We start from the raw sequence: 15,923 nt of genomic DNA, 5'->3' as shown, positions 1-15,923 counted from the left end.
GTGTGTGTGTGTGTGTGTGTGTGTGTGTGTGGTGTGTGTGTGGTGTGTGTGTGTGTGTGTGTAAAACCTCCATTAATTTAATCAGAATAGCACAGAATGTAGGGAAACGATCCATTCACATTAAGTCAAGAGTAAAGAGTCCCAGTTTCACTAACCATTTCTTCTTTCTCTCTCATGTGCAGGGAGGGTCATGCGGAGACTGTAGCCAAGTACAAGGTGCATGCAACTGTCATCTGGACATTTGTCCAATCCACGTTGACATTTGAGGAATCCTAGAGTGTGGTATGTTCATTCCAACAGGACCTTACAATTTTGTTAGGGATGTAAAGGTTGTTATCCGATAACAAGAAAAACTTGAAACACAGTCATGACTGAGTTAAAATTAAGACAACTGAGTTTTTTCCCTGCAAGTTATTTCTTACTGTTATGATGTTTAGCTTCCTCAATTTTATGTCATTGTTTAGTTAATTAAATATATATATCAAATTCATATATCAACTGCTATTTATTCCACATCTTTGCACGAATGAGAGCAAAAACTTCAGAAACAAGCCAAATCAAGTAGTTTTACATATTTATATTTAATTTCCACATTTTTCATTCTCTATACTTGCATGATACTTTCTAGATTTCAGATCACTTCCCCATATTCTTTCATTTGAGCCTCAGGTACTCACTGTGTTAGGCCCCATTGTATACATGGCCTGCTCAGTATCTCTTTCAGTGCTCAGAGAATCCCCGTAAAGAAGATGTCACTACCCCTTTAGACAGGAGGAAGTTAAGGCCTGCCGATGGGGGTCAAACAACTAGCCAGAAGCTCATCAGTTTCAAAGAGTTTATCCAGAATCAGAGCCCTGTTTTGATGTCATAGTTTTCTCTTTCCATGGCGGCACATCCTTGACAATCATTTGTATCCCTTTTAAAGTCTATCTTGAGACACAGTTTTATGAATTTTCAACTCTATTAAACAGCAGCATTTCCTTGGCCAAGTGTAAACTCAAGTGCCCAGACAGTTTTCAATTTTCTGGGGCTTTGAAACAGACTCTCAGTTATAGTGACTTTCACTTTTTTCTTCTCATTACTAGTGGGTGTGATTGAGAAATGCTATTCTTATAAATAAGACAAATTTGCTTTGTGGCAAGACTGAAAAAATAAATCAATCAGTTGGACCTGATTTCCTCTATTTGCCACAAAATTAATTTTAATTGTTTAAAAGTTATACATTTTCAGGGCATGCTCTGTGTTCTCTCTCACTTTTAGTGTCAACATAATCAGCAACTTATCCTCTGAATGTTGTCATTTGCATTAATATTAAACTGCCAGAGAGATAGAGTTTCTAAACTTTTGTTTCCTTTACATAATTATTGTATGGTCCTTGCAGAAAATTTTGAATATTAGAATAGTTTATATAATAATAATAATAAAATGAAACCACTGAAAATCACAAAATTCAGTGACAACCACTATCAACATGTTGGTTTAAAATTCTTCAAGACTGTTTTTGTTTTTAAGTCTTTGATAAATTTTAATAGCTGAATCATGCATATCTTTCTGTATCAATAATTCTATTTATGTAGCTTCATTGTTTCATGCTGTCGCGTATTCCATTTGATGAATATTTTGACATATATTTTACCAGTTGTCTATAAGTTGACTTTTTAAAAATGATGCTTTGAAAAGTTTAGGTAAAGAACGATTATCAAAACTTTGCTAATAATCATCCTTTGCCTAAATTTTTTCATGCCATTGATTATTTTCTTAAGATATATTCACAATATAATTGCCTGATCAAAGTTCAAGGATTTTAAGGATTTCAAAAAGGGCAATGTTTTTAAAATGCCCCTTCATTTTTTTGTATTCTCATATTACTGCGCGTCCTCTGTATTGAACATAGAGTTAACAATTCAAAGTTTGAATGATCTGTCATTCCACACAGAACTTTTATGAATTTGACTTTAAGTAAAACTAATTTCATAGCATGAATTTAGTTTTTAAAAGGCTAAAATTTTATTTCAAAATATATCCTGAATTTCCAAGAACTCAGCTCAAAATATTACTCTTTTGTTTTCTTGTTCATATACATTTTATCAATGTATGAAGTACCTACTACTTGCAATGCACTATGCTAGACAGTGTTGATATATAAATGATAGGACATGACCCAGACTTTGAGAAGTTCACCCTTTAGTAACAAAATCCACAACTTTATATTGAGTCCCTAATATACAGTATGAAAAGCACTACAACAAGTTTGTTTTTAATATGTAATCTCAGTATGAGTAGTTTAATACAGTGACCATTATTTCTCTCAATGCCTAGTGCTGAAAATTTCAAGATCTGCCACCATTAAAGAAATATGACATTATGTTCATACACAGAGTACGCTGTAGAAACACTTCTGATCCTATGCTACCCACCCTAAGAAGCAGCATTTTTATTGCCTTCTTAAATATTTCCAGGAATGGATAGCCTTTTGTGCAGCAAGGCAGCCTGTTCTACTGTTGGATTGCATTAATGGTTGACATATCATTCTATGTTGTAATAGGTACCTATTGTTCCTACTTTTTGCTTTGGGAGAGATGAAGAATAAATCTAATCCAATGGGTGTATTTTCAAGAACTACTATGTTCAGGTCTTGTTCTAGGTACTATAGGCTAATTTCTATTTCCTCTTTCAACATTCGATGATAGTTTTCCTAAATATGCAAGTTAACTAGTTCACCCTGGTCAGAGTAATTGGACCATTACTACTAAGCTTGCTAAATTTATGTAAAGCAACACATTTTGGCCTTAGTACTTGACCACATTTATGAGCTAGGTGAAGAGATTTTTTACAACTGACTAAGAGGACACAGCTGTCTGCCTGTCCTACTATGTACAGATTACCAAAAATTATATTGAAAAGGAAACAAGTCATTTGCTTTAAACTCTTTCTAGTGATTATGTGAGAAGGCTTGCTGTGGTTGTATACATGGTGTACAAAAGCAAACCTACATGGGAACTGCACTTCACCTTCACCTATGGTTGCCCTTCAGCAAGCCTTCTCTAGGTTTTGCTCTCTCTGCCAGTCAAATGAAGGATTCAGTCATCTTTAAGAGGATTGTAAAAGCAAGATTTTAGGACAGACACACCCCCTGGGGTTGTCTAACATTGTGCTACATGTGTGTGGTCACTTCTTACAGGCTCCTGTACTGTGTCCCTGTCATATGGGTTTGACATGTATTAACCAACTTAATCTCATGCTGCTGTAGGAAACATTATCATTCCCATCTCAAAGAGGAGAAACCTGAGGCAGAGAGTTATGTGCCTAAGAAAAAACAGAAGAAGCCTAGCTCAGTTTAAGGGCATCCCAGAGTGTAGCTCCTGACTTCTGTACTGCCCTGGGTAGCCAGGTGAATGACTACTCCAAATTTTGAACTCCACATAGTTTTTGAGTTTAAAAACAACGCCCGTCATCAACACATAAGCCTGTGAATTATTCAAGGTAGGCATATACATAATGTCTAAACAGTGTTTTTGTGGTTGAGTCACTAAAATGACCAAATTTCATACCATATAAGTCTTAATATATATGCTTGAAATCCTTCTTACATGAAGAAAAATGTCTTAGAGAAATGAATACTTTCTACTTTAGTTCATGACTGTATTTAGTTGCTCATGCATATTTTCCTCTTATTTTTAAGTTTTCTGGCTGATGACACATCATTTAGTTTATTTTATCCTTTACTGATATTACTCCTTATCTATTTTAAATACCACATAATTTTTCCACATCAAAGCTTGTGTTTCCTTTACCTCTCACTCCATCCTTGACTTCTTGTTACGTGTGTGTCTTGCTTCTTAAACAGGTAAATTGCATTAAATGCTATCTGTTGACAATAGCTTTTTACTTGCTCGTTATAGTTTGCATTCCCTGATCAGAAGAAGTGAAGAAAATATCAGTGTCCAGTATCTGTCTGCTTGAGGGTATAAATTAAAAAACTCTCATAAACATAGTACAGCAAAATGGGAATACAGTGAAAGCTGTCAGTTCGCCTGAGACTAGTCAGTCAACAAACGTGGTGGTCAAGTTGAACTCAGTGGGAAACACAAACTGGGCATGGGCAAGTGTGGGTGGAGGTATGAGGAATGGGCTTATTCTCTTCCTCCCTCCCTCCCTTCCCCCTTTCCCTTCTTCTCTCCTTGTCCTTTCGTTTCCCTTTCTCCTTTCCTTCCTTGTATCTTTCTGTCTTTCTCTTTCCCCCTTTCTTCTCTCCTCTCCTTTCTTTCCTTTCTCTCTGTCTCTCAATCATGACATAATTTGTGGATATATAAAAAGATGACTCCAACTCAAAAAAAATAAAAAAGATGTCATGTTCCTCCACACTTTGAACTATCATCACATGGGAAAAGTAAATGCTGTTAGCCTGTATGAAATATCAAACCATCAAACCCAGGGAGTTTTGCCATCAGTACACAGAAATGAAACTCAGGTGAAAGATGACAGCTGAGATGTTTCAGAGCCTCCTAGGTGATACCGGTATCACAGAGACATAGGCTGAGGGAGGGAGCGTCACGGACAACCTCTGGGGAACCCAAAGCCCTAAAGAACGTGCTTCCCAAACTTGGCAAAAGGAATTGTGATAAAAAGGTTAAAATAAGAGCAAGAGAGAGAACTCTTGTCTTTGATATGGCTCTACCTTGTGTTCATCTTTCCATTACATGACCTGGCTCTCAGGTTCAGGTAGACACCTTGTCCCATAAATTTTTATCACCATGCTATTGTTTCCCTTTGTATGAAACACAAGGTAATAAAATAAAGCCAGATAACTATGACTTTATACATTATATTGACCACTAAAATTTAAAGCATCAACAATTTACAGCATTTATATAATATTAAATAATTATTGTTAATTTTTAGATGTTAATAACCATGGCTTTGTTTTAAAATAAAATTCTTATATCTTATAAATGCATGCTGAAATATTTCTAGATAAAAGTATATGATTTCTGAAATTTCTTTGAAAACAATATAGAAATGGCTATTGAATGGGGGGTATAGATAAATGACATTGGCCTAACAGCATTGTTGAAATTGATTGATGGGTATATGGGGTTTATAATACTCTTCTTTCTACTTCTGTGTTTGTTTAAAGTTTTCCATTTTGAAATGTTTCAATGAATGGAATATAACAATAAAATTCCTACTAACCGATTTGTGGGGAATGAATAAATTTAAAAAATCACGCTTTCTACCTTTGAAAACTTTCTACCTTTGAAATAATTGGGGGTAAATTTTCTTTCTTCCCTTCAACTGCCTCATCTGTAGAATGAGAATAATTACAGTCTGGACCTCAAAGGATCGTTGGGGAGACTGCATGAGTTTTGGCATGTCTCATGGTACACGTGTATGATACATGTAAACCCCCCATTTCGGCTTTATGCATAGCACTAGATGTGGCTACTGTGATTAATTCTTATAGAATTGAAAATTTTGTTTTTATTTTCCACTCTAGAATTTCTTAGATTGGCAACTGTTATAAAGAAACAAGCTCCTCAATCTTGTATATAAAAGCATTTGGAATTAATAGTTAGCTTTTCTTGAATTATATTTCTGTTGCATGTAACATTGGATGGATTTCTAAAGGTGTTCAAAGAATTATTTAAACAATGAGTTTTTAAAATTTGTTAGCTATATATATTTTTTAACTAGGATAGGTTAATTGATTAGTTAGTTTAGTCAAAATACTGACTGAATTTGGGGTGTCTATTTTTTCTTTTTAATTTTTCTGTTGTAAAGAGTATATAACTGCACTTTTTCTACAATTGCAATTGTTATATAGCCACTTGTATTTTCCCTTAATAACACGTGAGTTGTAGTGACTTCACAATTGCTTAATCTTATAATTCTTTCTCTTCTACACTGTTTAAATCCTAACTCACAGGTATTCTAGGAAAGAAACCAGTGTCTGGGCTTTGACAATTTTATTGTATTAAAAATTCACTTTCGATAAAATAAAAGTTTTAGAAACATAAGAGTGTATGTCCCAGTGGGTTTTCACTATTTTCTCCACTCTTACTATCTCTTATCTGTGTGCAGTCGGTTTTCCACTTCTCCCATAAGGGATTACCTATACACACCTCCACAAGGTCATCTTTGAGCAATGACTTTGTACAAGCCACCTCTGGGTATGGAGAGTAAAAAGACGAGGAAACATAAAGCATTCTGGAAAATTAAAAACCAACCAGACTTTAGGAGGTGAGATCAAAGCAAACCCAAAGAGCAAATGATTGGTTTCATGATCAAATGCTTTGTGCTCTGGAAACAGGAATGTTTGTTTTGAAGGTCAGACCTGGGAGGGCTTCCTAGAATGGTATGGAATAACAGTTGATGAGGAGAAAAGAGTCGTGAAGAGGAGGTCAAATGGCAAAATATGAAGTGAAAATGGCATTCTTGTATGCATCTGCAGAGAGGATAAGATTCAATGAACAGTCTGTCTAAAATAGCAATTCAGCCTTTCCAAACTTGTTTAATAGCTTGGTTGCTAACACTATAATTGCATAAAAGACCAGCATTAAGAGCATTTGGAACTGAAAGATGCCAGAATGACCAAAGGGAGGTGCTAGCAGACACAAACAGAAACACAGTGTCCTCTTGATTCCCTTTGTTTTCCAATCTCCCATCCTCCGATCTGTGAAAACATTTCCCTGTGCATTTGTAAAAGGACTTTATTAATCAACTGACATATTTGTGAAGTTCAAAAATCCTTGCCTAATCCATATCCTAATGAGTTAAATAATTCTGAGAGGAGGAATAGCGAAGCCTCCCTTGGGCCCCTATAGCGGGTACCACCACTAAGCTGAAGGGGTGCTGAAAGAGGGCATTCTGGGACCCATCTGCTCATGGAGATGTGGTGAGCAGATAGGGGGAGGCTGCTGGTGCGGGGGAGCGGGGGTGGGGGAGTTGTGTAGGCCTGGAATGGTGTGCCCTGCTTGGAGATCATAATCTCTGTGGCTCACTGACATCCTTTACAACAGACCTTACTGAGCAGAAATGATCATTCTTTTGAAAGGAAGACTGAAACATTTTATGTCGCTTCAACACATACACCCTGAGCACCTGTTACATGTTGGACACTGCTGTGTGTGGAGCCCCAGGCACAGAGCCTTGAATGCTCTTGTTCCACAAAGAAACACAACAGATGAATAAGCACAACCCGATACAGCATAAAACACTAGGGAATGCAATTTGTCAGGTTGAGAGGAGACCAGCTGGGGCAAGGTTGGGGGTAGATGTCATTTGATAAGTCAGATTTTCCTAGGCAGAGGAGGGTCGCTGGGGCCTTCTCTTTACCTGGGAACAAGAGATGCAAAGCACGATAGTGTAAAAGAATATGTTAACTATGTGTAGAAGATTAATATAGAAAGATAGACGGAGATGAGTTTATGAGAGACATTATTCCATGCAAAATTTATTAGAATTTATGTTATAGGCAACAAAAAAGGCATATTCTGTGTGTAAGTAGATATTACTCATGTTATATATTGAAATAAAAGGAAAGGGGTGTCTAGATTGGGTAGAAAAGGCCCCTCCCACCCCCAGAGCAGGGAGCTGGTATTTTAAGGGCACCAAGGTATAAGCTCACAAAGCAGCTGTAGGGCCTCAAGGAAACTACATACCCCTCTAGACTGTCTTATTCTCATGCAAATAGTAATCCAATCACCCTGGGGGGGGGTATTGAGGCTTGAAAGCATCATGCAAGTAGGATGTTTCCTGGCACCCTGTGGCCAGAAGTGACTCCCAGTGCTGAGGCTTTGAAAGGAATCAGTTTTGAAAGGAATCAGTTTCCACCAACACTTTCAGATGAATTCCCAGCACTGGTTGGTTGTCCCATCTACCTGATATTCCCAAGCACCATTCACGTTCCCAGGACTGCTATGACAACACACACAGACACATACATGCATCTTTATTGCAGCATTTACCGGCAATTCCCTTTCTAGACATTTCTACCCATTTATTCTTCATGGCCTGGCTCGAACTTCCACCTATGTTGCCACCAACTCCAGTGCTCTCAGGGGAGGTTCCCGCCCTGCACCAGAGTGTTTGCTGCCCCGCTGACCACCGCACTTGTTCACATTCCTGGCAAAGCACAGCCCTTGTCTCACTGCACCACAACCAGCTTTCCTTCCCTCGGCCCCCAACCAGCACTCTGTAGGGAGCAGGGTTTGCTGAAACTCATGACTCTCTAAACAGAGTTGTTAGAGGTCTTATGGAATCATGCCTAGACCAGGCCGTGAGCTAGCTTGAGTCAGCCTCTGCCCACGCTCTGTGGGGGTTTTGCCGCCATTTCTTCTCTAGCCTACCATGGTGAGACTATGAATGTAAGAACAGTTTTTAACAAAGGTTTACAAATAAAATGAATATGCAAAGCAACGCTGCTCAAAACATTGTATACTGCCATTGTATAGCTCAAGACGCTTCAATGATACTAGACTTTTCTCAGACTGTTCCCCTTAGTCTTAGAAACTGCTTTCGAAAAAAATCAAGCCCAGATCTCCTGAAACTAAATGCTTACAATACTGAAAATGGAAGCTATGAGTTTTCATTTATTAAGAGTAAATGAGTGTCCCTTTCCCAATTCTACTAAATTTTTAAAGGAAGAGTCCATTTGTGCTGCAAATGAATTCCAGTGACATTTGAGTAGCCCCAATGCTTTAATCTGACATTCTTCCCTCCCTCTTTCTCTCCCCTCTCCTTCCTCTGCTGCCTTCCTTCCTTCCTCCCTCCCCCCTCCCTCTCTTCCTCCTTCCTTCCCTTTTGAACAAATTATTTTCACTGTTGAGCGTTTATTCCAAAGAAAATATTATGTTTTCAAAGAATTAGAAAATGAAAGAAAATAAAATAGCCCAACAATTTTTATTAACATGTAAGAGTTGTATATATTTTGGAGCAACATGTAATATTTTGATACAAGCACACAATATATAATGATCAAATCAGGATAACTGGGATAACTACCACCTCAAACATTTATATTTTCTTTGTGTTAGGAACATTTCAATTATTCTCTTCTAGAAATTTTGAGATATACAATAAATTATTGTTAACTATAATTTATCTACTATATCCTTTCTTCCTTCTTTGTGTCCACCTTTCTCCTTTTCATTTCTCTTTATACAAACATAAAAAAATATGTATAGTTGAGTATCAGTTCTCTATATTCATTTCATAATTATGTGATTAGTGTTCTGAAAATATTATATTTTCCTTTTTATTTTAATAGGGGAGGCAAAAGATGTAAAATTCCAAAAAGATATGAATTCTGATTTTACCCACAGTAATATTTTCTGTGGGTGGATGAGAAGCAACACTTTTTGTTTCTTTTGAGTTGAAGTCTCACTCTGTCGTCCAGACTAGAGTGTGGTGGCCGCTCCCGGCCACCGCAACCTCGATCTGATGGGCTCCAGCTATCCTTCCGTCTCAGCCTTCCAAGTAGCTGGAACTAGAGGCGCGCACTACCACACCTAGCTAATTTTTTGATTTGTTGTAGAGATGAAGTCTCACCAAGTTGCCCAGGCGGGTCTCGAACCCACGGGCTCAGGCAATCCACTCACCTCAGCCTCCCAAGGTGTGGGATTACAGGCTGAGCCACCGAGCCCGGCTGAGAAGCAACACTTTTAAGTAACTCCCTCACCCTCTGACGTTCACAGAACAATAACAGCAACTGTTTTTTCCAGTGCTTTTCCTTCTTGCATCCCAAATTTCCTCCTAGTATCCTCTCAAACTTGCAGAGCAATAGCCTTAATGGCTGGCATTGCCCATCGACGCAGCCTTTCAAACATGTGGCCCCCGGGGTGCATGCCATGTGCCCCTGATGCAGTTGGCCCTCCATCTGGCAAAGGTCCACACAGTGTTCCTGAGCCCTGACCCTGCTCTGTGACTTCCTACTCTCCTCCAGACACGGACTCTGGCATAGTGAACCAGGCAAAGCATGAGAGGATTACTTAGGAGGAATTCCTTCCGGGAAGGTGGGCCATTTTGGTTCTTCTAGCATGATGTATTTGAAAAGCTACACAGAAATCTAGACCCCCATCCTATGACATTATAAAGAGATTGGCGCTTTCTCGATGGCACCCACTTTCCTCATTGGTCTCTGTTTTTTCAAAGGTTTTATTTACCAGTAGTCATTTTTACATGCCTTTTAATCCTAAGGAAAATCCCTAGTCTTACTTACTTTGTTTTGGCTTTTTTTCTCGAAGACTGGAGGCAGGGCCATGGCCAGAATGCTCATGTAACAGAAAATAGGCCATTCATGTGTCAGCAGAATGAACAAGGAAAGGAGCTGTCAGGGAAGAGTAGACATACGGTGGGAGCGAGGATCTAGACCATCAGGAACATGTGAACAAAAGAAAGGCCTTTGCTTCACTGTGAGTGAAACAGCATGCTCGGAGAAAGTTTGGGACCGACAGGTACTTAACTGGCCCAATGCAACATGGGGATCTCTCAGATTGCAGGTGGAGAAGGGAACATGGAGTGGGGGCTCTTAAGAGGCTACTGCAATGACACAGGCGAGGGACAAAACTAGTCTGAACTGGGCTAGATGAGGTGGAGATGGGAGACATGCTTGGAAGTTCTCAAGGGTCAGCAGGATCTATTGACCAGATGGCTATGAGGTATGAGAAAAAAGAGTGGCATTGAGGGGTAATTTCCAGGACCAAGCAACCAGGAGCAGGATAGTTGAGAACATTTGGGAGGGACATTGAGAGTTCAGTTTTAGGCAGGTTACACCAAGGTGTTCCTTTATATCTAATGGAGAAATTAAATGCATAGCTGGATATGCAATTCAGGACTTCAGAGAAGACACATGGGCTAGAGAGAAAAATTTTAGAATAGTCCAGGTAAATTGCCAAGGAGGGAGTTCACAGAGAGGATACACAGTCCAGAAACTGTGCTTTGAGATACACCAAGACTGAAGATGGTGATGAGGCAAAGGGACCAGCAAAGGGACAGCAGGGAACAGGAGGCGGCCGCACCCGCATGGCTCACCGTCTTCACTCCTCCTGAACTCTGCAAGGCCCCCAGCAACCACACATCCAAGGGCACCTTCCCTTCTCCTGCCCTCACTACAGGCCCCTCTACCTGCCTGTCTTTCCTCACAGTCTTGTCTAATATTAATTTGTTTGGTTTGTCTTTGTCTGTTTTCCCAAACATGCACACACCAACGTGTATCCTTCTAAAAGGAAAAGTTTTTGTTTTATTTTCTGCTCTATTTTTGTAGTTTAGGATTTTACCATTACTCTTTTTTGAGCACAGGAATGAGAAGCAGCAGAGTGAAGACACCTGCCCGGTAGGCAGAGTAGCCGAGGTTCAGCGAGGGCAACAGCAGGTGGGGCCATAGGCATGCTTGCTATTGGCAGGTGCGAGCCCCTGAGGGCAGTGGGATATCAGGTGGCCGCAGGTGTGGGGGACAATGGAACTGGAACTCAGAGAGTGGGAGGAAGAGAGTCAGGGGAATATATCATAATTCATAATAATAATTTACAACGCCACATTCTTAGAACGGTATTCCCTTGTGACCTGACCAAGTTGAGACAAAATAAAACACCGAGCTCTCCTGTTAATGCCTGGCTGCATGTCAGAACCCTTCACTGGAGACATAGTGCATTGTGGTGAGAATCCATGAACACACGTGTGCACGCACAGACACGGGATCTGGAAGTGACGAGAGGGCGTCCCTACAGACGCAGTCACATGAGCTATGCATCAACCTCATTCTCCCAGGATGAAGGAAGGGAGAAAAATGGCCACGCAAGCCATGTCCTAAGTGAGGTATTTGCATATTCTGACATAATAAAATCAAGGAAAAGACCAGGAAGGGAAAAGAAATGAAATGGGGGTAAGCTTGAGCTGATTTTTTTTGAGTTGGAGTCTCACTTGGTCACCCAGACTGGAGTGCAATGGCCGCTTCTGGCCATTGCAGCCTCGACCTGCTGGGCTCCAGCGATCCTTCTGCCTCAGCCTTCCAAGTAGCTGGAACTACAGGCACGCACTACCACGCCCAGCTAATTTTTGATTTATTGTAGAGAGGAGGTCTCACCAAGTTGCCCAGGCGGGTCTCGAACCCACAGACTCAGGCAATCCACTCACCTCAGCTTCCCAAGTTGTGGGATTACAGACTGAGCCACCGAGCCCGGCTCCTTGAGCTGATTTTTAAAAGAGGAAGGTCATGTTTCACCTGACAAACAGTGCTGTTTTGCTCACTCTCAGTGTGTCTCTGCAACTAAACTGGCCCAGAAGAGCACAGATCTTGACCTGGCTCAGGCAAGAACCCTGGGGTATACAGAGGCGGGCTGCGTGTTCTTTATTAAGCCCTTCCGCTTGATTGCATGTTGTCCTTAATGTCCTCTTACTGCTATACTTAAAGAATTCCTGCATACATCAAGTATCAATTAAAGAGATTGGGTTTAATTTTTTCTTTGCTTGTTTGTCATTTTTGAGGGGTGAGGCAGCTCAAGTGTAATAGATCCATGACTTAAGTGGCAGATCAGTCCTTTCCCATCTCTTCATCCATCCCTATAGCTGGTACATGGTAGGAACTCAAAAATACACTTGCAAAGAGAATAAATAATTTTTGTGTGAGTGTATAAGACACTATGCTACTAATAAATAAATGTAAGGAAGCGGATTCAAGACACTCTCCTTCTATTGCTGTCTATAAACACTGTGTTAGGCTGTTCAGCCTGCTATAACAGCCATTAACAAAGACAGGGTGACTTAAACAACACACATTATTTCTCAAGGTTCTGGAGGCCACAAAGTCCAAGATCAAGGTGTCTTCACAAATGGTAGATAGTAGCTAGGGCTCTTTTCCAAGTTGGAAGACTATCTCTTCTCATTGTGTCCTCAAAAGGTGAAGAGAGAGAGCTTGTTCACTTCCTCCTCTTATAAGGCTACTAGTCCCATCAGGGTCATTTTATCCTCATGACCTAACTTCTCCCCAAAGGCACCACCTCCCAATACTACCACAGTAGGGCTCAAATACGAATTTTGGAAGAGTACAGACGTTCAGTCCATGGCACATGTGAACTCATGCATACATTGTGCATATGTTGTACACATGATCTCCAATATTAGATTGAAAGTCATAAATACCTTTGGAGGCAGAGATAAAGGACTGTATGTTTGAGCATGGCAAGAGATAATTCTGGCTGAGAGAATCAAAGATAATTCTGGCTGAGAGAATACAAATGGACCCATTGAGATTCTGCCTTCTTCACTGGAGGGGGGACATCAGGCAGAAGTTATTGCAGAGAAGGAAAGGATCAAGATGTTAACTAAGGTGTTAGTGACTTTTGAAGCCAGGCTAAGCTGTAGTGGCTTACCGTGATGAATGCGTCTGGGAGTTACTGGGGATTATTGGGCTCAGGTATGGCAGATGGCACTTGGCTTCCAAAGACGATCTGTCGAGGATCAATAGAAATCATCTTGAAGGCAAAAGTATCTATCCCAGGGAGAAATAAGACAGAAGTAAGGAAGGGAGCAACTGGCAGTAGCAATGATCTAAAAATCTGCCAGCATCTAAAGCATTCACAGTCATTATCTCATTTAATCTTCACCACAGTCAAGAGATGGGAAAGTTGGCCCTTATTCTGTAAGAGAGTCGAGAGACTAGGAGAAGCCATCCCAGGACTTTCAGAGTGTGTGCTGTAGTTTGGAGCAGGGCTACATGCTCTCGGTTTCCACTTGTGTCCAGATAAGTGCACGGTGTGAAAATATAGGAACTTCTGTGGCAAATTGGCATTGTTGCAAATTCAAGTCCGTGATCTTTTTAAAACTTATTATATTGCATTTTACAAAACAATTGTCTAAAAAGAGTATATAAGAAAGTTTTAACAACTTCATCTTTCAGCTACAGATGACTTAGGAAGCACTGAGTGATGTCCTTGGGAGACACAGGTCACTGGACCTCAGCCCCAGTCCGATGTGCACACAATAGGTAGGAGTCTGAGCTGATGTGACAGACAACACAATTAAGAACCTTTACACACCTTCTGTAATGTTTAAGTACACCACATGATAATGTCAATGAGGAGAGACCTGTTCTGGGATGAACCAAACCAGGAGTTAATCAAAGTGTCATTTCTATTTACCTTAGAATAGGTTGTTTCCCCCATTCCATACAGATTTATCTTCATAATCACATAATGAAACGAGTTTGAATTCCCTAAACATGGAATGCTTGATTTTGAGGCAGAGGTATTGCTAAGGTATCATAAAGAAAATCAGCACAGGGTTAACAACTGCCATGGGTTATCTCCTAGCCAAAAACACACACCAGTGAGAACAACTATATAGTAGAAACTAATGCAAAATGGAATTTCTCTTACAAATTTCCAGGTATCATTTTCCAGTTTCCAGTTTCACTTTATCACTATTGATTTCCACTTGTCAATTATCATTTGCCACAATCGTTTTCAAACTTCTTTTAATAATTGTTTTAATGCTAAACAGCAATTTCTGTGATACCTGTAGATCTTTTTTTAGGATAAGAGATATATGAATAATTTTTATAGACTATTATTTGTCTTAATATAGAAAATTGACTTTAAAATAACATACTTTGTATTTCAGTCTAAGGATTTCCCACCCCATCTTCCTTCTCACTTTTTGCCTATTGTGATACATTGATCATTTTATGTGCAAATTTACAAATAATCATTCTATTCATCTCACTGATTCTTTATAGTAAAATGTATCAAAAATAAATTTCTGCATTTTGAAGGTATATATTTTATTATTTCCATACTTTTTATTACCCTTTTTTCTTAGTTAACAATGACAGAAAAGCTTACTGATGATTTAGAGCTTAGAAAATAAAATCTTTCCATTCAAAGTAAGCATATGCATGATTTAAATGGATGTGGGTTTATAGGAAGTGGAAACATGACCTTATTTTAAACTCTATATTATATTTTATGTCTGTTTCTAATAGTTCAGAATTTCCATCTTCTATCCCCATAAATCTCATCTTTTATTAATATTCATCAGAAGATTAAGTCTTAAATAAATGTTTAAGTTCGACACTCAGAGTGAGTACCAGATGCCTGAACGTAAAGGGAACTGAACGTGTGCCCTTGGTCCTCTACTTATTCCACATCCACTGTCCTTGAGCATGGTGTCCATTCCTCGACTCTCACGCCCATCTTTGCAGCTACACTTCGTGTCCTGGACCGTAGCCTTCGAGAATCCAGACACTTCCTTGCGGGGCTTCTCTACTCAGATGCCCATCAATTTCATGCACTCAGCATATACTGACTATGCTCCAACTCTTCTTTTGTTAGAATTCCTACTTGCTGGATTGCAGTCTTCTCCTCCAGCGGCCGAGAGGAAAACAGCAGGCCCACCTTTGCCTCCCCTGCCCCCTTCACCTATAACAGTCACTCATGAAACCCTGTTCCTTTGATCTGGGACAAGTTTCTCCTTGGTCCCTTTGTTATACTCCATCTTCCTTTCTCCAGGGTGGTCTGTCACTACATCTGCTTCCTATGTGGCTTCCAATTTCCTTTCTAAAACAGTCTGATTCCTTCATGTGGGTTTAAGACTCTGCTCTCTACCTGTCTGGAGATTTGGGGAATTCACTCGACCTCTCAGTTTCCCCATCTAAATGAGGAAAAGGTACAGAGCGTGCAGGCCTCCTGTGAAGATGACTCACATTGCAAGGCAGAGGCACCTCCCCAGTGTACCACTCCATGGGTCACAAGCAGCAGCTGCTAGGAATAGTATCGGGGACGCTCCTCCCCTTCTCAAACATTCTTTTATTATTTATTATTTATTTATTTTTGTGAGTTGGCGTCTCACTCTGTCGCCCAGACTGGAGTGCAGTGGCCGCTCCCGGCCACTGCAGCCTCGACCTGCTGGGCTCTGGCGATCTTCCACTC

General features: G+C 39.9%; 1 long non-coding RNA gene across 2 annotated transcripts in view; it reads left to right on the top strand.

The window, feature by feature from the left end:
• Positions 1-15,923, top strand: part of LOC103257669 — a 144,213-nt gene that overhangs the window by 42,277 nt on the left and 86,013 nt on the right. For both annotated transcript variants that reach the window (XR_002481821.1, XR_504134.2), the window contains exon 2: positions 183-282. This is a non-coding gene — a long non-coding RNA (uncharacterized LOC103257669). The remainder of the gene's footprint in view (positions 1-182; positions 283-15,923) is intronic.

This window comes from Carlito syrichta, unplaced genomic scaffold, assembly GCF_000164805.1.
Source record: "Carlito syrichta isolate Samal-C Ts95f unplaced genomic scaffold, Tarsius_syrichta-2.0.1 Scaffold301831, whole genome shotgun sequence".
NCBI lineage: Eukaryota > Metazoa > Chordata > Mammalia > Primates > Tarsiidae > Carlito > Carlito syrichta.
The sequence above is the reverse complement of the archived record's forward strand: the minus strand, read 5'-3'. Positions and strand labels throughout refer to the sequence as shown.